This window comes from Halichoerus grypus, chromosome 9 (genome assembly GCF_964656455.1).
Source record: "Halichoerus grypus chromosome 9, mHalGry1.hap1.1, whole genome shotgun sequence".
Classification (NCBI taxonomy): Eukaryota; Metazoa; Chordata; class Mammalia; order Carnivora; family Phocidae; genus Halichoerus; species Halichoerus grypus.
Genome location: NC_135720.1, coordinates 61,300,229 through 61,323,434, shown reverse-complemented (window position 1 = coordinate 61,323,434; position 23,206 = coordinate 61,300,229). Strand labels below are relative to the sequence as shown.

At 35.1% G+C, this 23,206-nt stretch overlaps 1 protein-coding gene across 6 annotated transcripts in view; it reads left to right on the top strand.

Moving 5' to 3' along the window:
* Positions 1–23,206, top strand: part of LOC118528227 (uncharacterized) — a 938,723-nt gene that overhangs the window by 521,050 nt on the left and 394,467 nt on the right. The window lies entirely within an intron of this gene.

Here is a 23,206-nt window from a genome sequence, read left to right as displayed (position 1 = left end):
ACAGCTGTTATCACTTCAGTTGCCAAGGGAGGAGAGGGAGCAGTTACCAAAATCCAGAAAGATTACCGTGAAAGTAGTGGTGGAGGAACATAGCAACTGAGGAGATCTGGCAGGAGAAGAAGCATGGCAGTAAATATCCTGAGCTCACTCTCCTCCATCCTTCCAGTCTGTTGCCAGTGCTCCCCATTGGCTGAATCCAGCTCTACGATAGAAGGCAAGGAAGCTTTTGATGGAGTCTATCTAGAGTCAGACTCTCATGGTGCAGAGAGCAGAGTGGAGAGTGACTTTGGAAAGATCAACACACTTGAAGATACCTGGCATTATGAGCAAAAGTAAAATAATATCTCAAAGCCCAAAGCACTGAACAATCAGAACTTTATTAAAATTGTTGGTGAAACTTAAGGAGCAGTGAAAAATTTGAAAATTTTGAAAACAATGATTAAAACTTTGGGAAATAAATATTCTGAAAAACACTAAGAGGAAATGTAGGCTTCTCTAAGCAAAGATGAAGATACAATTTTGTGTGTGTGTGTGCATGCTTATGTGGAAATGGAGAAGGAGGGGAAAAACTATAGGCTAGAGGATTTTGATTTGGAAACAAATTCATATTAAAGTTTTACTTCTTTATAGAAGTATATTCGCATACCCTCTTCTACTTTGTGGGGTAAAGCCAGTGAGATACAAAATGGAAAGGAGCACCAAATACTCAATAATTAAGATAAATATTTGAATGCAATGTTTTTAAAATGTGTAAAGAATCCACAACGAACAAAATATCAAAAAAAATGTAAAAATACAGGTTTCTGTTTGTTTTTATGACCCTGCATTATTGTATGACTGGCATAGTGGTTTCTAGTTGGTCCTCAGTCCTCCTGCTCTGTTGAGTGCTGCATCTGGCATTGCTGACGTTTGTAAGGGTTGAACATGTCATGCAAACAGATTGGGCAGTGCAGGGTCTTTATATATAATCATGGTTTTGATTGTAGACTTTTATTGAGTTTTTCCACCAGGTTCAAAATACGGGAAGATATTTTGATGAGTTGTATAGAGGGGCACACATTTTTCTTTTTGCCTCAGGCTCCAATATGATTCAGCACATGACTGATGAACACTGTAATACATAGCTGATAATTGATGTTTATTGAATGAAAGAATGATTAAATGAATTAATGTGGTCATCTCCTACTCCAAATATGTATTACAAAGCTTTGGTGTCCCTTCTAGCTCATATTTTTTTCTTTTGCTGCATAATTTATGGCCTTTCTCTGACATTCTTCCTCAAAGTCACAAGGGCAGTTTTAGGGTCATGGTTAGGGCCATATAGATGCTCAAAGAAGGCTGTTGTAAAAATCTCATGAATAATCCACTAGGCAAGAAATTTCACAATAATGGTTTGCCAAAATTTCCAGAGTCTTGTTTTGCTTTGTTTTCTGTTTTCCTATTTCTGTTACTACCTCTTTACCTGGAATCTTCCTCAGCTTCTCAATCCTATTCAATGCATGCTTTTCATACCCAATTTGGTTAAACATTCTAAGTGCTTAATTCTAAATAATCATATATCAGTATGGGAGAACTTTAGATTTGCAATATATTAAATTGCCATCCATTATTTTCTTAATTGTTCATTCACGGTATTCTCAAGTTTGTTTTTAATTTGTTTTGAATGCTTTCTTGTTTGGAACTATGTATATCTAAAAACTATGTACATCTTAAAACTCTGCAATACCTAGAAGATCAGGGCACAATAAATATTAATTACTAATAACTGTAATAGTAATGAGTAGCAATTTAACTTACCCTGCCTTAAAACCCCACTGGAATCATGTGTATTTTTACAACATACATAATTTCTTATCCTTGAAAGCCTTTTCTTTGGTCTCCATGTTAATGTCTCCCATCATTGTTTTGTTAGACACAGGTAATGTGAAGAGAAATTCTGATGCATTATTTATCTTTCCCAAAGCTAATATTTGGGAAAAAACAGAAGTGAAATTTGACATAGGAAACTTCTATCTAAGAGCCAGATCATATAAATGCATGTGGTTAAGATGCATTTTTCAGAGTTTTTGGAAAGATTATGTGAAATGTTGATTTTGTAAGTAAATAAGAAACAGTGTCCTTTGTGTCTCATATATTATTTATGATTCTATTTTTTAAAATATTTTTTTCACAAGAATATTTTGCTTGATCTTCAAATCGTCCATGTGTTGGGACTAGTTCACCTACTGGTCCATATCCACATAACTCATGCTTTACTGTCATAGACTGATGTGACACAGTGTAATAGAATATGATGCATTGCCTGAATTTAAAGGAACATAGACTATTTCTGGATCTGCTGTGCAGTATGAGATCTGTATCACATTTGAAACAAAGCTAACCAAGCAGACAGAGCAGAAAGATATCTATAGCATCCATTAATCAGGGTAGAGTATATATTTTTTCAGCATCTTACTCTATTTGCCTGGTATATTTTAAGTCTGAAACACAGAACAAAAATAGCCTTCATGACCGTTCATGTTGTTTTTTACATTATTGTCCTTAAAGAATCATTCTCTAAAAAAGCCAAAGCAACTCAATTTGATTGAAAATTGTACTACATATATTCTTTCATTCCACCTTTCTCACTGGGGAAACATTAAATATTCTGCAACATATGCATTTTGATCAATATATAAATATATGACTATTAGCACTGAGCTAAGCTACTATCTGTCATTTAAAGCCAATTAAATTCAAAATAATTTAAAGCATGTTGTTTATAAAAACTGCAAGTATCAAATTACTTTAGATTTGAACTAAGGAGAATAAACAAGGTAATAGAATTAACTGAAAGAAGCATATTCACGTAAGTGTGTGATCTTATAGAAGACCTTCAGTTTAGGTAAGACTTTTTAGAAACTCTTTGAGGCAGAATTGCCACACATGCTTTAAAGAAGGAAACTTAATTTCTGTCCATTTTATAAGATCTGTTACCCATTTTTAGGTTCTTTTCACACTGAGTTTATCCTGTGTTTCCTATGAATTTCAACATCTCAAAACCTTGAAGTTGAGCTACTGCTTTTTTCCTCCATTCATATTACTTACTCACCCAGATCAGAGAGCTAAGAACTACCAGAGATCAGACTGGCACATGTTTTCCCCACTTAGTCCCCCATTCTGGAAATAAGAAGTAAAATACCTCTAACCTTACTGCAGTTAGGCATTTACTACACAAATCCTACCCTTACCCAGAATTTCATTAATACTTTTCTGTTTGTTTGTTTGTTTGTTTTTAATTTCCCCTTTCTTTTTTCTTCATCCATATGCCTTCTCTCTTGCTTTCCTTCACGACCACACTTCTATTCCTCTGAGATAATTATTTCTAGGCCTTCTGGTTCTTGACAAAATTGCTAATCAAGGGTCTTTAAGTGATATACACTATCAAGTACAGGTAGCTTGGTGCCAAAGCTTATCCTAATCCCTGGCCTAGTCAGATCTTCACGGCTGCGTTGAGATCACCTGTCCCTAGAAATCAGCCAAATGTGTTACGTCATATATACATCTTCTGCCCTGAAACAATCACCTGTTCACCATTCCACAGGTCTCATTAATGCCATCCCTACTTTCCCAACTGGTTGGCCTGTGAAACATAAGGAGAGACCTGAAGATGGAAAAAGGGAATGCACGCTTACAGGGTGATACGCAGTAGCTAGTTGATCCGTTCAGTCAACATGATCCCTCGCAGCCAGTCTGTAAATGACATTTAGCAATTTTCCTTATAATGTTTCTACATTTACCTACCCATTTTTCATCCTGAAACAAACAAAGCCAGTATGGCAACAGGCAAAAAGTGGACAGTGGAATTTTGTGAAATAGGCTAGAGGGATAGGAAGGATTTTGAGGATGTCCAGCCTTATCGGTCATATTAATTAGGTTAGTTTTAATTCTATGAGCATTGAGAAACCACTGAAGTGCTTTAACTAAGAAATGAGTGCGAGAATGAGATTTACAAATGGGAAAGATGGCTTTGAGGCCAGAGTAGATATGGGTGGGCTAGTAATGCAACTAAGATAGTGAACTAAGATGATGGGATTCAAGAGATATTTAGGACATAAAATGGTAGAATTTGATGATGGATTTGGTATATGGATTATAGACTAGAAGGTTTCTATAATGACTCAGAGGTTTTTGCCTGGATGGAATGTTTGGTGTAGAATGGGATGAGGAGGTGAAATATTAATTGGATGCATGTACATGTGTGAGACAGAAGAAAATATAAAATAATAAAAAAGAAGCATAGGACCAAGTTGTAAAGAGCCACAACACTGACAGCTAGATAGAGGGGGGTGATCTTGGAGAAGGGACAATGAAGAGGAAATAAGCTAGAAAATATGGCCAGGAATACAGGGGGAGCAGAAGAAAGATTTTAAAAGAGGGAGCGGTAAATAGAATCAAATGCTATTAAAATTAGCACTGAAATTGTTCATCAGAGTTGGTGACTGAACATCTTTGCTGACCTTAGCAAGAGCTGTTTGGAGTCAAGTTTTCAGAAGTCAGATAGGAATGGGTAAAGTCAGAAAATGATGTCTGGAAGAGTAGGGAATAATGCTATGGAGAGGTTGTGGTACTGATGGAGAAAGGGTCTAGAAGAAGTCGTATTTTTTCCCTTTTTTCTTAACAAGTTTTTGAAAAAGAATTCTGTGCTTAAAATAATTTGAGAACGTAGACTTGTAATATAATTTTCATATGCCTATTTAACTACTCATATTTTTCACTAGTTTTGATCCTATTTTTATTACTATATTTTAAGGTTCTTAAAAGGACAGAATCATAAATCTAATTATTTTATATCCAGTTATAATCTTATTCTAATGCAGTATACACATCAATATTGATCAGTTAGTCATCAACTATTTATTGCATATATACTACACGTAAAGTAGTTATTCTACTGCAGGTAGAAGTGCTCTATCAGAATTTCATTTAGTTTTGTGTTTTCATTCAAATGATAGCTTTAAAATAGTAATTAATTGGGGCGCCTGGATGGCTCAGTCGGTTAAGTGTCTGCCTTCTTTGGCTCAGGTCATGATCTCAGGGTCCTGGGATCCAGCCCAGCATGGGCCTCCCTGCTCAGCAGGGAGTCTACTTCTGCCCCTCCCTCTGCCCCTCACCCCACCTCCCTGCTTGTGCTCTCTGCTCTCTCTCATTCTCTCTCTCTCTCAAATATTTTTTAAAAAGTAAATAAATAAAATAGTAATTAATCATATTTTAGGTTATCTGATAGAATACCAAGTTCTGTCATGAAATTTGAATGTGCAGATTTGCAATTATAGTTGGCATTTCTTTTTTTTTCTTCCCATATGAAGTCATGGTTTGCTATATGAACAAATTGTGCATTGATTCAAATGAAGGAATGTTGTGGGAAATTAAATCCACATACACTTACATATGGAAACCTCCAGATCAGAGAAAGCTATTTTGTGTTAACAGAATCACATTCAGTTAAATAACAGATAATGAAACTAGTTCCATCCATATATGTACCACGTTTTTAAAACAGCAAGTACAGCAATGAATATACAGTGAAAATTGTATTTCTCATTCTAATGTCTAGCAATAACTAGATTGGATATCTATTTGGTATAGAGTTTTATAACAATAATATAAACATTCAAGGAAAAATGCAACTTTGAAGAATAATCAAACAATAATTTGTTAAATTTGGCTGGATCATGGTTAATGCTTTATTAAATTTGGCTGGATTTGGTTCTCTTAAACCAGCAAAACACTGAAATCATTAATAAATCTCACTTTATACAACATATTATGTGAATAGGGATTCTCTACTTTAAGATATTAAATTCAAAAAAATATTAAACTCAAAATACAGTTATATATAGAACTAGGCTTGTGCCTACGTCTTCCTACAATTTATTCAACAATGGACCTTGACCCAGGGATATACAAGGACATATACTGTTGTAGTTCTGAGGATGCAGAGGTCTAATGGGCTCTGATGCCATTGATGACTCCAAGGAAGCAGAACTTGGCTTGATCCTTGCTATAAATTGAATGTTTGTGTCCCCCTACCACTCATATATTGAAACCTAATGCCCAGTGTAATCGTGTTTGGAGGTAGGGCCTTTGGGAAAAAGCTTAGGTCTTGACAGTAGAGCCTTCATGAATGGGATTAATGACCTTATAAAAGAGATTGCAAAGAGCTAGTTTTTCCTTTCAAAGTTTCCCTTCTCATTTCTCAATCGGCCAACACCTTGGTCTTAGACTTCCCAGCCTCCAGAACTCTAAGTTACAAAGTTCTGTTGTTTACAGTCTACTCAGTTTCTGGTATTTGGCTATAGCAGCCTGAACAGACTAAAATAATCCTTAAAATTGATATGAAAGTTGACTTGATATTCTAGGGGAGGGAGACAAAATGAGCAAAAATATATAGAGGTATGCTCAGGAAAATGAGGGCTGCAGTCTAGCTGGAGACTGCGTAAAGTGATCAGAAGACATACAGTTGCAAAATACTCTGGGGCCAAACTATAGCTTAAATGCTTTCACTGTTAGGCAAAGCTGCTGAATAACATCAAATTTTACTCTGGATTTATTGTAATTTCACACTGTTTTTATATAATTACACCTAGGATATCTCTTCCTGAGATTTTCAAGTTGCATAAAAAATATTTTCAAATTAGATAGTTCCTTGTATAGAACAAATGGTGAATCAGAAAAATAAAGAAAAAGTTTAAATAAAACTTTACTGAAATAACCATTGTGTTTCAGTTGACTGTTTTTAGTAAAATTAGATTAATTATGAAGTTCATTATTCTTTTCTCCCACTATTTTGTGGCCCTTTCCTCATTGTGTTCCACATCATACAGGGAAGTTAAGTGAGATAATATTCATGTAATTACCTAACTTGTTTCTTCACTACCACCCCTTCTTTCTTTCATTTCATTTTTTTCTCTCTATGGAAACCATTAAAATATTTATAATTACAATTCCTTTATTCCCTTTATCTTCCTTCAGTTTGCTCATGTGAATTCTCCAAATGAGGAATAGTTGTGTTGTCTTCAGAAATGTTTGGTGTCTTAAAAATGGAATAAAAAAGGACAATTGATAAAGGGCATGATTTTTCCTTCATTAGTAGACCACCATCAGACTTAATATTTATTATTGTTTTTGTGGATGCCTTTTATATATTTAAACTGCCAGCATATAAAAGATGACCAATAAAGGTATATACATACTTTTAAGTTACATAGATTTCAATTAACATTTTAACTTAATGTAATAAATGAGAACATTGATTTACACACTCCATGAGACACTAGTTCCATTCTGATTTTCATAGAATTCTATAAGGAAATGTCAATAGAAGAAATTACCTCTTACTTTAATGTTCTCCCAGAAAAGTCATCTTACGCTAGAGAACATTCTTGAAAACAACAACTTGCTAAAATTTTAAAGATAGCCTCCTTCCAGCAATAAGAATTTCTTCAGAAGTAGAACCTTTTCCAAACATATTAATATTTTCAAAAAGATGATAACCCTGTCAGGGATTAGACTGTCTCTGGGGTTAAAACCATAATCTGGTAAATAATTTCAACAGAGGACTTTCTTTCTCCCTGAATAGAAAACTTCCTCACCAGGGAATCCCACAGATACTCATTTCTTCAAAGAGAGGACCATTAATACATGTCAGAATCTTCAAAGTCGAAAACATGCCACCCCTTAGCAAAATGAAGTCTTTTAAAGTAGAAGCCCAAAAGCATTATGAAGGCTCTGAAAGAAAACTCCCAAAGGTCTACAAAATACTGCTTCCAGTATCTAAGTCTCAGATTATAATTTTAAAATGTTATGCAGATCGTACACAATCTAGGTTTTTGAAAATAGACTTTAGTTTTTAGAGTAGTTTTAGGTTCACAGCAAAACTGAGAACCAAGTACAGAGAGAATACATATACTCTCTGCCCCCATACATGCAGTTTCCCAACTATCAACATCCACCACCAGAGTGGTACTTGTGTTATAATTGATGAAACTACATCAATACATCATTATCACCCAGAGTCCATAGTTTACATTAGGGTTCACTCTTGGTGTTGGGCATTCTATGGGTTTGGACAAATGTGAATGATATGTATCAACCATTGTAGTATACCAAATAGCTTCACTGCCCTAAAAGTCCTCTGTGCTCTGCCTGTACATCCCTCCTTCCTCCAACCTCTAGTAATCACGATCTTTTTACTGTCTCCACAGTGTTGCATTTTCCAGAATATCATATAGTTAGAATTATAGAGTACATATCTTTTTCAAATTGGCTTCTTTCTTTTTTTAGAATAATAAATGTTTATGTTTATTAAGATGAACCATATTCGGGCGCCTGGGTGGCTCAGTCGTTAAGCGTCTGCCTTCGGCTCAGGTCATGATCCCAGGGTCCTGGGATCGAGTCCCACATCGGGCTCCCTGCTCCGCAGGAAGCCTGCTTCTCCCTCTCCCACTCCCCCTGCTTGTGTTCCTGCTCTCGCTATGTCTCTCTCTGTCAAATAAATAAATAAAATCTTAAAAAAAAATAAAAATAAAAAAAGTTAGGTTTTAAAAAAAAAAAAGATGAACCATATTCATTGTTTATGAAATCATAACAATATGGATACGAACAGAGACTTGTTAGTCAACTCATGAAATAATAGGACTAGCATATACTTCTTAAATTTTCATTTTAATTCCAGTAGAGGTAACATAGAGTTTTATATTAGTTTCAGGTGTACAAACAAATTGGCGTCTTTCAAATAGTGATACGCATTTAAGTTTCCTCCATGTCTTTTCATGGCTTTATAGCTCATTTCTTTTTCACACTGAATAATATTTCATTACCTGAATGTATCACAGTTATCCATTCTACTGAAGGGCAGCTTAGTTGCTTACAAGTTTTGGCACTTATGAATAATGCTGCTATAATTATGTAGGCAGGACATAAGTTTTCTGTTTCTTTGGGTAAATACCAAGGACTGCTGTTGCTGGATAGTAAGATGAGAGTACATTTAGTTTTGCTAGAAACTGCCAAACTAACTTCCAAGATGGCTCTATCATTTTGTACTCTCACCAGCAGTAAATGGGAGTTTCTATTGCTCCAGATCCTTGCCAGCCATTTGGTGTTGTCAGTGTTCTGGATAGTACCATTCTAATAGGTACTATTAGACCATTCTAATAGGTGGGTAGTAGTATCTTATTTTAATTTGCATTTCCATGAGGGTATATGATGTGGAACATATTTTAATCTGCTTATTTGCATCTGTGTAATCTTCTTTGGGGGGTGTCTATTCAGAAATTTGGCCCATTTTTAATTGGGTTGTTTGTTTTCTTATTGTTGAATTTAAAAAGTTCTTTGTATATATTTTTTAAAAACAAATATCTTTTGGAATTTTTTATCAAATATCTTTTGGAAATATTTTCTCCCAATCTATGGCTTTTTCTTTTCGTTGTCTTGACAATGTCTTCTGCAGATCAGAAGTTTTTAATTTTAATAAACTTCAGCCTATCAATTCTTTCTTCCATGGATCATGCCATTGGTGTTTTATGCAAAAAGTCATCACCATACCCAAGGTCATCTAGATTTTCTCCTGTTATTTTCTAGAAATTTTATAGTGTCACCTTTATACTTAGGTCTATGATCCATTTTGAGTTAAATTTTTTATGATTTTATTTATTTATTTCAGACAGAGAGGGAGCGCACATGAGCAGGGGGGAGGGGCAGAGGGAGAAGCAGATTCCCTGCTGAGCAGGGAGCCCAACGTGGGGCTCAATCCGAGGAACCTGGGATTATGACCTGAGCCTAAGGCAGACACTTAACCGACTGAGCCACCCAGGCGCCCCTTGAGTTAAGTTTTTTGAAGAGTGTAAGGTCTGTGTCTAGATCCATTTTTTTTGCATATGAATGCCCAGTTATTCCAGCACCACTTACTGAAAAGATTATCTTTGCTACATTGAATTATCTTTCTTTGTCGAAGTTTAGTTGACTATATTTATGTGGATCTGTTTCTGGGCTTTCTATTCTGTTCCATTGATCTATTTGTCTACCCTTTTGCCAATATCACATTGTCTTGATTACGGTAGCTTTATTTAAATCTTGAATTCAGGTATTGTCACCCTCCAATTTTGTTCTTCTCCTTCAATATTATGTTGGATATTCTCAGTCTTTTGCCTTTCTGTATAAAATTTAAGATCAATTAGTTGATATCCACAAAATATTGAACCTACAGATCAAGTTGTGAAGGATTAATATCCTTACATGCGATCTACTTTTGAAAAGTTCTGTTTCATTTGAACCATTTTAACTATAACTATAACTAAAATATGGTAAAATCTGGTTATCAGGAAAATAAGATTAGTATTCCTCTAGCTCTAATATAAGAATCTGAGGAAAATAATATATAAATGGTGAACAGAACCCTATGGATTTGAATCATATAGTGCAGTTTTACCTCACTTCATGTTATTTCTGATCTTGAGAAGCCTACAAGTCAGGAGAACAAGTACTTTGATGACAAGTCATCTGGACTGCTGTACTTTTCTCTTTAGGTAAAAAGGTTTTTCTGCTTTATCCACCTAATTGAAATGTTGTGAGACAAAGTTGATCTCGGGGAAAACTGTGAAGAGTGATGAGTGCCAAGCCATCATCACCATGGTCATCATCACTGTCAATTTGCCATCCCAGAAATTTGCAATTAAACAAGTAATCTACTTTTTGCCTGAATTTCAAATTTGATTGGGTTGTGAGAGTTTTGGACATAAACTGGTATTATAATTACAAATAAATAGAATGTCTAAGAAAAGTTACTGAAATGCATAGATATTAGAGCAGAGTACAGAAAATGTTTACAGTATTTTTTACTTTTTATTATTTTCCATTTTATTATTTATTTCTATATTTACTTTTTATTATTATCCATATTGTCTAAGTATTGTTTGTAATAGAAAATATAATTTGAATCCTATTTATATTATTCTATTTCTAAAGATAATATGGAAAGCTGATTCAGAATATATTAAATTTAAGATTACGGGGATCAGGAGCAGGTCATGGGTTAGGTTAATCCTCTTTTCTATCCTTCAATTATTTGTTTTCCCAAGGTGGTTATTTCATTCTACATTTGAAAGATGACTAAAACATGGTGTGTGTGTGTGTGTGTATGTCTGTAAGACTTGAATATAGGATAGAATAGAACTCAGTATATGATACAGGTTAATATTACCAATTAAAATGTTCATATGGTTAGAAGTCACTGTACAAAATTGAATAGATTTGAATTTCTGAATTGAAATTTGTGGTTACAAAGGTTTGGGGTTAACTGATATTACATTTTTCTGCATATTACTCTCTGTGTCTTATTCATAATCAGCTGAAGCCACCTTGCAAATATTTGTAGTTCCATATCCCAAGACAGCTTTCTACCTAGTAACAAATTCACTTGCAGCTCTTTAGCTCTTTGAGCAAACTGATATTCTGAACTCTCAATGCTTTTCTGACCAGAATCTTGGGAATTGCCGTTTCCCAGGAGCAGGCCTGCCTTAGCCTCCTTGCCACATCAGTCCTTGAATGGGAACAACCTGTGGGAAGCACAGCTTCGGTGCAAACACTGCCTGAAAGGAGAGCTACACCCAAGGTCAATTATCCTTAGTTGCAGTTATAAAAGATCTGAGAGGCATATTTTCATGGCCACCATGATGGATGAGAGCTAGTTTATTATCAAAGGAACCCCTGGGGCCAAGAAAATGAAAATATCAAAAGAAAACCAAAATATTTAATCACCTGTAATGGTCCGGGTGTTTTTAGTGTCTTCACACAAGTTATCTCTTTTAAATTTTACAACAACCCTAAGGAGTAAATCTTACTATCCTTATATTGAACATAAAAAACTGAAATTTAGATAACTGATATCTTCTTAATTTTAAGGAGATACTTGGATAGTAAATGACACTATATTAAACTCAATTGCTAAATGGATGCCTCTGTTGGGTTCTAGAAAATATGTTGTCAATATCACCACCAATTTCATCAGAAAAATCTTAGGTGTTGTGAAGCTCAAATTTTATCACTGGCAGCAGATACCATTGGTTTCTTCCTCTGACAGGTTTACTTCAATCATTTTGGATAAAGTATCTCCCAAATACCCATGTCTGAGTAACAATAGTTTGTCATTATTTCTTTCAAGTAAAATGATATTCCATCAAAGACTGGCTAGTTCAGCTTGTGATTCAATTGTGCGAGCGCTTCTCCTCCAGACAACCATTGTACTTCAGTAGATAGCAAAAGTGCATTTGTATACTTTCCACTTCATCACACATGTTATTGAAATGATGTGTCCTCAAGTTCCAAGATCTAATAAAATTATAAATTTTGACGGCTTTACTGAGGACATTCTTTTTTTTTTTTTTAAGATTTTATTTATTTATTTGACAGAGAGAGACATAGTGAGAGCAGGAACACAAGCAGGGGGAGTGGTAGAGGGAGAAGCAGGCTTCCCACGGAGCAGGGAGCCCAATGTGGGACTCGATCCCGGGACTCCAGGATCATGACCCGAGCCGAAGGCAGTCGCTCAACCAACTGAGCCACGCAGGCGCCCTACTGAGGACATTCTTAAGGGAAGCTCTTCATTTAATTAATTGTGGGTCTGTGGTGGTGAGAAATATCATGACTTCTAGTAGTTTGGTACAAACTGCCAGAAGCTTTATCCACCTTTACTTTTTGTACCATTAGTGGAATTATGAAAACTGAAAAAAATCGAGTAATGTCCTAATATTATTATGACAAAGTTTTGACCATGTGTATCCACTAAAAGTATCTTGAGTTACCGAGGGGTCCACAGACCACACTGTACAACATTGTTCAAGATTATAGTTAAGAACCATAAGACTATCCTAGGATATTTGCTCCGTGAAGGTACAGATCTTTGATTTGTTCACTTATGTGTCCTTAGCACTCAGAATGATCTTTAACATATGATATAAGTGTAAACATATTATCTGTTGCATTAAAGGAAGAAACACTGAAATCATGAATTTTGATCCCTCCCCTGTCTCCCACCCCTTCATCACCAATCAGACTATGTGCTCAATGGTTTTGTGATTTAGTTTTCTAATCTTTAAAAGAGATAATATTAGTACCCAGCTTACAGGTTTGTTTTAAAGATGAAATGTGACAATGCATTAAAATGCTTCACAGAATGACCAACACAAGGTAGTGATATTCCATTATTTAAAAATATATTAAGAAAAAAATATTAAGTATCCATAGTTGTTTCAGTTATAGCTGGTTCTGTTGCCTATAATAGTGTTGCAGTCAAAAGAGTAAAAGATCATATGTAAAGAAAGACCTAGGATAGCATTTGAAGGCTTAGGTGGTAGCTCCAGAATGTCTTCAGGCACTCAGGCTTCTATTTTTCTGCATTAATATCCTACCGCATGACTTTCATCTAAGGTTATGTCTTGATCCAGTGTAACTGCTGAAGGTCCAGTTTTTGCTTCTGCAGTGAAGGCCAGAAGGAGAAAGAAAGGTGGAAAGGTTTTTGTTTTTTTTTTTTTTTTTTTTTTTTAAAGACTCACCCCAGCTGAATCAGCTGCCTTTAAACAGGTTTCTCAGAAGTCTCATATCCCAAATCTACAATTTGTTAGCTGCACCATGGTCACATACAAGGGAGGCAGAGAAGGTATCCTTTTATTCTTTGTGTCAACATGACTACCTAAATATTAGGGTTTCTATACTAAGAAGAAAGAAGAAAACTGATGGCCTCCACCTCTTCCTGGAACAATGTAATAGTTGCTATGTAACATATAAAGTTGCATATATTCTATTGTGCAGAAGTCTGATTGATACAGATGCTTTTTGCTGCTCTTTGGATATAACAACTGTTTGACCTAGCACTGAACTCAGCTCCTCACCACAGGCCTTTATCCTTACAAAAGGGTGGAGATTGCGCATCACACCGTATGTAGTGCCTCTACGTTCTCCCCAAGATCAAGCGATGGGAATTTATAGGTACAGTGCATCAAATGTGATTCCGCTACACTGATGACTAACCATTTTAGGCTGAACTGAGAGCACTACAGCTCTCTAAGTTTCCTGAATCTTATCCCAATTATATTTCATTTAATAACACTCAGTGAACTATCTGGTGGCAGGGGAAATGAAACTACACGCTTTTATGGGATCATTCATCAAGAACTAATTGAAGCGTTCATACAGTTTAGTGCTGATAAAACAGTGTAACAATAAACAATAACAAAATCCACTGGAGAAGGATTTGTTTTGCTGTGAGGAAAATGGTTCCGTTTCATCCTGGGATTCCTGGTTAAAAGAGTCTCCAATTTACAAAAGGATAAGCGCAGACTCCTCTGCATAATGACGGGGTGGAAGCTGTGTCAAATGTATTAGTGTTGCTCCGCTGGAGCCTTTCTCGTCCTAGGTATTTGCTATTGTGTGGGACTCTGGCAGGAAGCTGCAGGACCAATAGGATTTTTAGAAGTTTCTTTTTCCTATTTATTGTTACGATGCTTGAAGCAGCTCCTTCATAGTTTTTATTGGAAAATATAGAAAAATCTTAAAGTATACTTCAATAAGTTCAGATTTTCTTAAATCCCAATTTAAGAAGTTCCTTTTTGAATACTTCTGCATATGGAAGTTAGTTGGCTTTTTGTCTTTGCATTCCCTGTTCCTCCACATGTGGTGCTTGGACATCTGGCTGAATGGAAAAGGAAGGAATAGAGAATGGACACCTTACACCTTCTCATTTTCTTGGGAGTGATTGAATCATAGCAAAATGAGATGTATGAGAAATGTGCCACAAACTGCTGTAAACCTGAACATTTATTTGCTATATTTTTATGACTTAGATGGCAGTAAGCACCATATTATAGGTACAGAATTTACTTGGTAGTTGGTATGTCTTATATATATATATAATAACCACAGATTTTATTGGTAAAACATATTACCTAGACTCAACTTAACTCTAGGCAATAAGACTAGACTCTCTGCCATCACCATTTTAAATTTTAAATAGCATTATATGGGTACAGATTTTAGATAAATGATCAGCATATAATAAGCCTTGTAAGATGATATGAATGGTCATCTGTCACAGACACCATTAATATTTATCAATGTGTTTTGAAAACTTACCTATAAAATAAGAAGCTCTGCTAATATAGATATGGTCAGATTGTAGTTTTAATGTACAAATTTTTGTTCAAATTTGCTTTGCATTATAAAAAGTAATTTCTCCTAAGGGCTTTTTAAACTGTAGTTTTCTAAAAGTCTTAATACATCTTAAACAAAACACTGCCAAGCCTAAATTATTTCCTAAAATGAGAAGGATTTATAAAAACCATAATCACTCTTCGGGTTGGCTAAGGAATGGAATCAATGCTTTGTGTACTTAGTTGCCAGTCACTTCAGGTAATTTGCAGAACCATTAATAAGTGAAAGATAAATTTATATTATGACATAAGAAGTATCAATTTAATAGGTATATTTAGGGATAAAATTATGATTGTAGATTTCATAGCTTTCATATTATAAACCATATTTTACTTTCCATGTAGATTTGCCAAATAGAATTTTATAGCAAAGGCTTCTGAAAATGGGAATGACATATTAGCATAAATTAAGTCAGCACTCATGCTCTAATGCTTCCACCATAGTTCTCAAACACACTAGGCAGCTTCTACACCAGGACTTTCCTTCTCCATGACACCTTTTCTCTTGGTATTCCCACAAAGCTTGCTCACTCATGTCTTTCAGGCCTTGATCAAATGCCATCTTTTCAGGGAGGACTTCCTGACCACCTTACTTTATATTGCAACTCACACTGCCCCCCCCAACTCATATATCCTAATGACTACCTGCTTTATTTTTCTTCAGAAACGCTTATCTGACACCCTATGCATACATTATCTATTGGTTTGCTGTCTAACAACACTTTTTTTAAGAATTTAGACTCTGTGAGGGTAAGTGGTATGTATGTTTTATTCACTGCTTGCTCTTTGAGCCTGAAAAGATAGGCATTCAGTGATATATGTTGAGTAAATGTATTAGGGTTCCAGATTCCCTATATCTCATACACAAGCTCTTTGAGCTTAGGCAAGTTACTTAGTCTGCTAGTCTGGTTCCTTATCTACAAACCATGAGAAATAATGATGCCTGCTACATTTTGCTGATTAAATGAAACACTATGGATAAGAGCTTTTATCTAAAGGCAAGTGATTGCTGTTGGAACATTAGATGGCTTTCAGGAAACCCTGTGGAGGTTTTTTTTTGTTTTTGTTTTTGTTTTGTTTTCTTTTTTTTTTCTTTGCTTGGGTTATCTAATTTAGAGAAGACCTAGACATGGGTTACAGTGTTGGCCTTGGTACACAAGTTAAAGCTATGGACCCTTTGCCTATTCTAAGTTGTTAGTAATACAACAATCAGTTAATCACATGACCAAAAGTAGGCAGCAATTTATAGAGACATATTTAGAGGTGACAATCGGATGGAAGATAGAATGTATCTATGATGCCTCAGGCATCATAGAAAAGGTACTGTGGTGATTAATTATATATGTCAATTTGGTTGGCTATGGTATCCAGTGTTTGACCAAACATTAGTCTAGATGTTGTTAGGAGGCTATTCTGTAGATGTGATTAACATTTACAATCAGTTCACTTTAAGGGAAGGAATTTTCCTTTGATAATGTGGATGGTGGGTCTCTTCCAACCATTTGAAGGTTTTAAGAGCAAAAAACTGAGGTTTCCTGGAGAAGGAATTCTGCCTCAGGACTGTAACATAGAAATCATGCCTGAGTTTCTAGCCTATCTGCCTGCTCTATGGATTTGCTAGCTCCCACATTTCTGTGAGCCAATTCCTTAAAATAAACCTCTCTCTCTCTCTCTCTCTCTCTCTCTCTCATCTCTCTCTCTGCATGTTTCTGTCTCTGGCTCCCTCTTTCTTTCTCTCTTATTGGTTCTGTTTCTCTGGAGAACCCTGACTGATATAAGTAGTAATCTGTGGTTTATAATTCTTGATTTGGGAATTATTGTGAGAATTAAATAAAACAATGTGTGCTAATTTCATAATAAAATCCTAGCATACAGTAGGTGCTCAAAAAGTCGTTCTCACGTTGGTGATGATGGTAGAGGTAATCAAGTGATGTGTTTACCAATAGAGTCTGGTCCTCAATTAGCCTATGATAGCATCCACCGAGTACCTAAAAGTTTGCTGACTGATTTGACAAGCCTAATTCAAATATAGAAAAGGAGTTCAGTCAATTATAAGACATAGTCAAACTATTAAGTATAGAAGCAAATTTGTGTATGTAACTATAGGGAGAACAGTGTTTAGAAAGGGTATAAATTCTTGAGCAAACAGACTGGGATTCAAATTCCACCTTTGCTTCTTACCTACTATGTGACCTTATCTGTGAAATGGATATTATAATGCTTTCCCCCACAGACCTACTGTGGAACTTTAGTAAATTATATAAAACATCCAGAACTCTACCTGTCATATTTTCCTCCTCGTTTCCCTAATGTACAATCGGTTAATATCAAGTTTCCTAATTTTTGAAATTTCGATTTCAGGCCTTGTATGCCAAAAGAGAGGTCAACTTCAAGTTTCATAATTGGAGATAGACATTTTTTCTTTTTCCCTCCAGGTAAATGAAACTTTACTGAGAGAAAAGAATGTCAATAAAGCACAGCAATTTTTAATGCAGTCTTGCATTGACTAAAGCTTCATAGAGAAGAAAAGCGTAGTTGCCTTACCAGAGAAGGGAGTGCAAAGTTAAAACCTCTCACCCTTACAGACAGGTACATCAGAGAGGGGGTGGATGCATCCCAAAACCAATGATCCTTCTGAGGAAGCTCCTCTAGGGCAGCTGTAGTTGGCTTACCCCAGCAGACTCAAGAGGGCAAGGGCCAGTGGTGAGCTCTGTCATTGCAAAGTCAACTATGGGACACTGATAATAAAGCTAAGTGCTCTACAGAGTAAGAGAAACCAGAATTATTGTCAGTGTTATAAAATATGTATTTTACTATATGTCAATCCAAGGTGTATTTTATTATCAGTAGTGTTTATTAATGAAGAGTTACTTATTGCAGGAATATCATTTAATTTGAGATAAAGAAAGAAAGAAAGTGTGGTTTTAATAGCATTAAATGTACCTTCTGCAAACGCAAGAGAAAGGTACTTCTTATAGGATGGAAGGAATGGAGTGATTCAATTATAATATTATTTTTTGAAAATTAAGGCATATTAAAGGATACTTTAGAAAAACTATTTTGATACCATGTTATAAAAGTTATATTTCATTTAAATTATTAAGAAGCTCAATTGATGAATTTGTTCCATGTAACTAAAAAGTAATAATAATAATAATAATAATAATAATGCCTTTCAAAGAAGAGTACACACTGCCAGGTAGGCTGAAAGAGTGTGCCAAGGCAAAGGCTTTTGCCAGCACCCTTGCAAAAGGACATGCCTGGAGCTGGGTCAGGAAGGCAGATAAGTCTGGGATACCATCAGGCAGAGAGAAGCAGAAACTCAAGCCGGAAATCTCTTGCTAGAGCATCTGGGTTCAGAGATCAAGGGCCAGAACATCTGTATTGAGGATCAGAGAAGAGAAGGCTCATTAAGACAAGGTCAGGAGTGAAGAAAATGGAAGGAGAGGCAGCAGTCAGGCTGTATTTGATGGTACTGGAAAGAAGGGCTCCTGGAGGATTAAGGCAGAAGTGAGGCCAAAATTTACCATTCACTTTTCTTTTCAAATTGTTAATAGCTTTATTCGATTTTAATTATAAATAGTAAAAACATATATTGAACTACTTAGATGATATAAGAACTATACCCACAAGAGCACAAAGTAACATCCTGAATTCCATATATTTAATAAGCATGTTACCAAATTTTTTTGCCTTTCCATATATAGCATATACTTTACTTTTTTTTTGAAATTGGGTCATACTGATACATAATCTGCTTTTAAGAATTTCATCTTATTTCAATAAATATAAATCCATATTGTTGTTTTCAATGTGTGCATAGTTCATAGTGCATAACTCATTTAATGAATATACCCAAACATACTTTATCCATCCTCTGTAGATGGGCATTTAGGCTTTTTATGTTTTTTTCTAATGTAAATACTCTTAAAACTCCTGTTTCTTTCCTGTTTATTTCAGTTATAAATAAAATTTTTTTTTATCCCAAAAGTAATATAACCACATGATGAAAGTTTTGAAAACAGAAAAATTAAATATTTGTATGTTTACCATTATAACATATCATCATTTTGGCTTACTTTCTTAAGATCTTTCTTTTTTTCTTTTTTTTTGGCCTAACTTTTAGGACTTTTAATTATCTGGTAGGTAATTTGTATGCTACTCAGCTCAAAGGCATCCCTCAAACCTGAAGTCTGTAGTTGTTTCTAGTTTCAAAGGTGCCAACATGCATCAAGGAGGAGTGTAGGATGAAATGAAGTGAGGCTGTGATAACCAGCAGCTTCTTCAGGCCAGGAGAGATGGTGCTCCCTCTTGCAGGTGTGAAACTGAGGTCTCCTGGAGGCTGACTTTCTGAATCTTGCCAGTTAGCCTGGTTCTATCTATCATCCCAGGGCCACTCTGAGCCTCTGGTCCTTGAGGGTTGTTGGGTTAAGTACAATGAATACTGGCGTTTATTAAAAAGACAAACTGTGCTTGTAGCATTGTACATTTTATCCTATTTAATCCTTACAACACTTTGAGTTAGATATAGCAAGCCTCTTTTTGTAGATAATATGATAGGTGCAGAAAGGTTAAGTTACTTGGCCAAGATTACATTACATAGAAGAACTGGAATAGAAATCTGTTAACTGTGGGCCTCTGAAGGAAATAAACTTGTGAATAGCATACTAATGTCCTGGGGTATGTGGATGTGGTGATAGGTGGTAGTAGGTTCCTAAATTTAATTCTTCTTAATTATATCCTTCCAGTCAATGAAATACTAGAGGGTGAGAACATATAAGACTCAAAATTACCTTCATTTATGTGATAGATGGGTAAGTAATGCTGTAAATTTGGTTATATGTTTCTTGAGACTGAGGAGAGTATGAGGACATTTGGGATGAACTCTGTTGGCTTAGCTCTACCAGGTACATGGCCTGTCCAAAGGTTTTGATGATGAGAAGGAGCCCAAGATACTCTAGGGCTTACAGGAGATTCAGAAGATAATGTCACTTGTCTTAATGATTTGTGTTTGGCTGTACCACCTGCCAGGGGTGACCAGCAAGAAGGAGGGATTGCCTAGGCATGGAACAACATACTTGGCACTGCAGAAAGAATAAAGTAAGTGGCTAGGACCAATATTTTTCCTAGAAATCAAAACTGATTCCTCATGAGATTAATGAACCAATGCATTCTGCTTCCATCTGATCCAAAGTGAATTTCTGTAGTTTAGGTGAAAACCAATCTAATATAGAGAATGGTTTAGGTAGGGCACTAGGGCAATGGATATCTCTTAATTTGTTGTACTATCAACTTCCACTTTTTCTAAGTCTGTTCCTTTGCCAGTGCTATCATCCATACCTTAGCAGCAGGATAAACCTTATGACCATATGACCTCCATAGCTGGTTTTGGTAGGCAATTGGCCAGATATACTGAGTCCTTATCCAGGAGGTTTAGAACTTGAAGTCAAGAATGTCATACTCCCACCCGGAGTCTAGACTGCTAGGAATAGTTGAATGACCACATGTCCTATAAAGAAGCAATGACAGGGAGATAAAAAATGAAGCAGAAACACAGGGAGCAGTAGAGAAGAAAGTTGCTCATTCTAGTTTTTCCTGAGGTCCTGTGCCATTGTTATTTTTGGGTTTAGTGAAATATCTCACATCTTTATAAAATACCATTTTTATCTTAAACTGGTTGGAGCTAGGTTTCTGTCACTTCCAACCACCAGAATCTAACTAATATAACTAGTCTTAAACTAAGTTTGAAATGAATGGAACCAAGAAAAAAAGTGAGGCAGCTTCTATATTTGATATGAAACCAGATTATCTGTATGAGAAATAGGAAAAACTTAGTGGTTTTCTAAATTCAAAAGGGGGTAGCAGATGCTACTGTAGTCAACTATATATTAATGAAGGTGACTCCTATTTCTTGAGGAAAATATGACATTTAACTAACAGTACCAAAGGCAAGCTCTCACCTTTTGGTAAGGTCTTTTTACTCTTTAATATGATTGTTAAAATAGCAATGGATTTTTTTTCATGGCTGGCACTATGGAAAGATAATAGAAATAATCTGACCACAGTGAAAGTTTCATTTCAGAAATACTTTCAAACTACTCATATAAAAGAGCAGCCAAACAAAACAAAACAAAACCCCTCTCATTTCAGCTTATTTTATAAGAAATTGTGCATTTGAGACAGATGAAAGTGAAAACAAAAGAAATTAAATCATTTAATAGAAAATCTATACATTCAAGTTCATGTTGGAGAGAATCCATATTGAAGTGTTTAGTAACATTTGTCTCTTTAACAATCTAGAATTTCTGAAAATATTATAAAATATATATATACTCTAACATTTGTATGTGATATAGTTATTGTGATACATCAAAAAAAAAGAAAATATTGACTAGTGACTTTTTAGAAATATGTACAGAACACAAATTATTAACAATTTTTATTTCTATTTCTTATCTAAAAAATAATAAATATAATATTTTATCCCATGTCACAATATTCTGAGAAGCATGACTTCCTGAACAGTCTCTTTTATGTCTGCACATATGCTATTCTAGTTAATGTAGAATTTTTCTGTGCAAACTGTTAAATAAACACAACATTTTAAACAAAATAAATTGGAAATTTTATTTATTAACAATTTTCTTTTATAAATTTAACATATTTTCATCGTAAAGGGTATATAGAATGTATAAACACATAAATCTGAAGCTAAAATCACATGAAATGTATCTTACTGGCTCACTGTTAATAATTTGGTGTTTTTAATTCATACTAATATCTTTTCATGTAGTTGAAAGTATAGTAAATGTGTCACAAATGGAATGGAGAGCAATGACAAACTGGGAAAAACATAGAATATATATATGTACATTTATACATACATGTATGTGTAAATAAAATTTTATGTAATATATATTAGCTAACTCCTAGTTGGTGGAAAGTTAGCTCAACTTTTTTGCTCCTATAAATATAATTCTACAATTAACATTCTTGTACATAAATTCTGGAAAGCATCTGCAATTATTCTTAAGAACAATTCTTATTAGAGAGTTTAGTACATCAAGAGAAAGGAGTGTTTTTAAGGTTCTTGATATGTCTTGTCACATGGGATTCAGAGATTTTTTTTTTTTTTTTTCTGCAAAAAGGTGTTTTTATTAAAGCACAGGGACAGGACTGGTGGGCAGAAAGAGCTGCACTGTGATTGTGAGGAGCGATTATTTGATTATATACTTTTAAGTTGGGGGAGGGTAGAGATAATGGAAGTCTCTAAAGGTTTTCCGTATGTTAAAGACTTACAGGATCCTGGAGGTCTGGCTATTGCCAAGCTAACTTCACTTTTAGTCTCTAGAAAAACATCAACATTAAGGCAGCAAGGAGCTCCTTGAGGAATGTCACCTACATGCCTCAGGTATTTATCAATGGGCTGCAAGTTAGGAAATTTAATTTTATCTACATTTCTCTTGCCTTTGTTCTCATCATCATCCCCCCCAACCCCAAACAGTTTAGGCCCTTAAATTTTTAAGATTGCTGAGGGTGGAAGGTCTTATCTTCTATAACTTCTTCCTGATGAAGAGGGGGATAGAGATGTCCCTACCATTGGGTCAGCTTTGGTCAGCTGGGGAATTTCAGAGAATTTTTTTAAAAAGGTTTTAACATATGTAATACATTGTCTTAGTATTAAGTATACATAAAATGATATGTAGTTATTACCTACCTGGTCATGGGGCCTCTAACAGTTGTATCTGCCCCCTATCCTGCCCTGAAATAAGCAATGCCCTGAAATAAGCAATGTCAATAGGCTGGAGTGGCTTTCTTTCACTCATGCAAATATATACAGGTAGAAGTCTGTTTTGTTTTGTTTTGTTTTTCACCACCAAATAGAACCATATTAATGACATTAATTGGCAGATTACTTCTTCCATTTGTAAAATATTGCCATCATTCTATAAGTCAGTAGATTT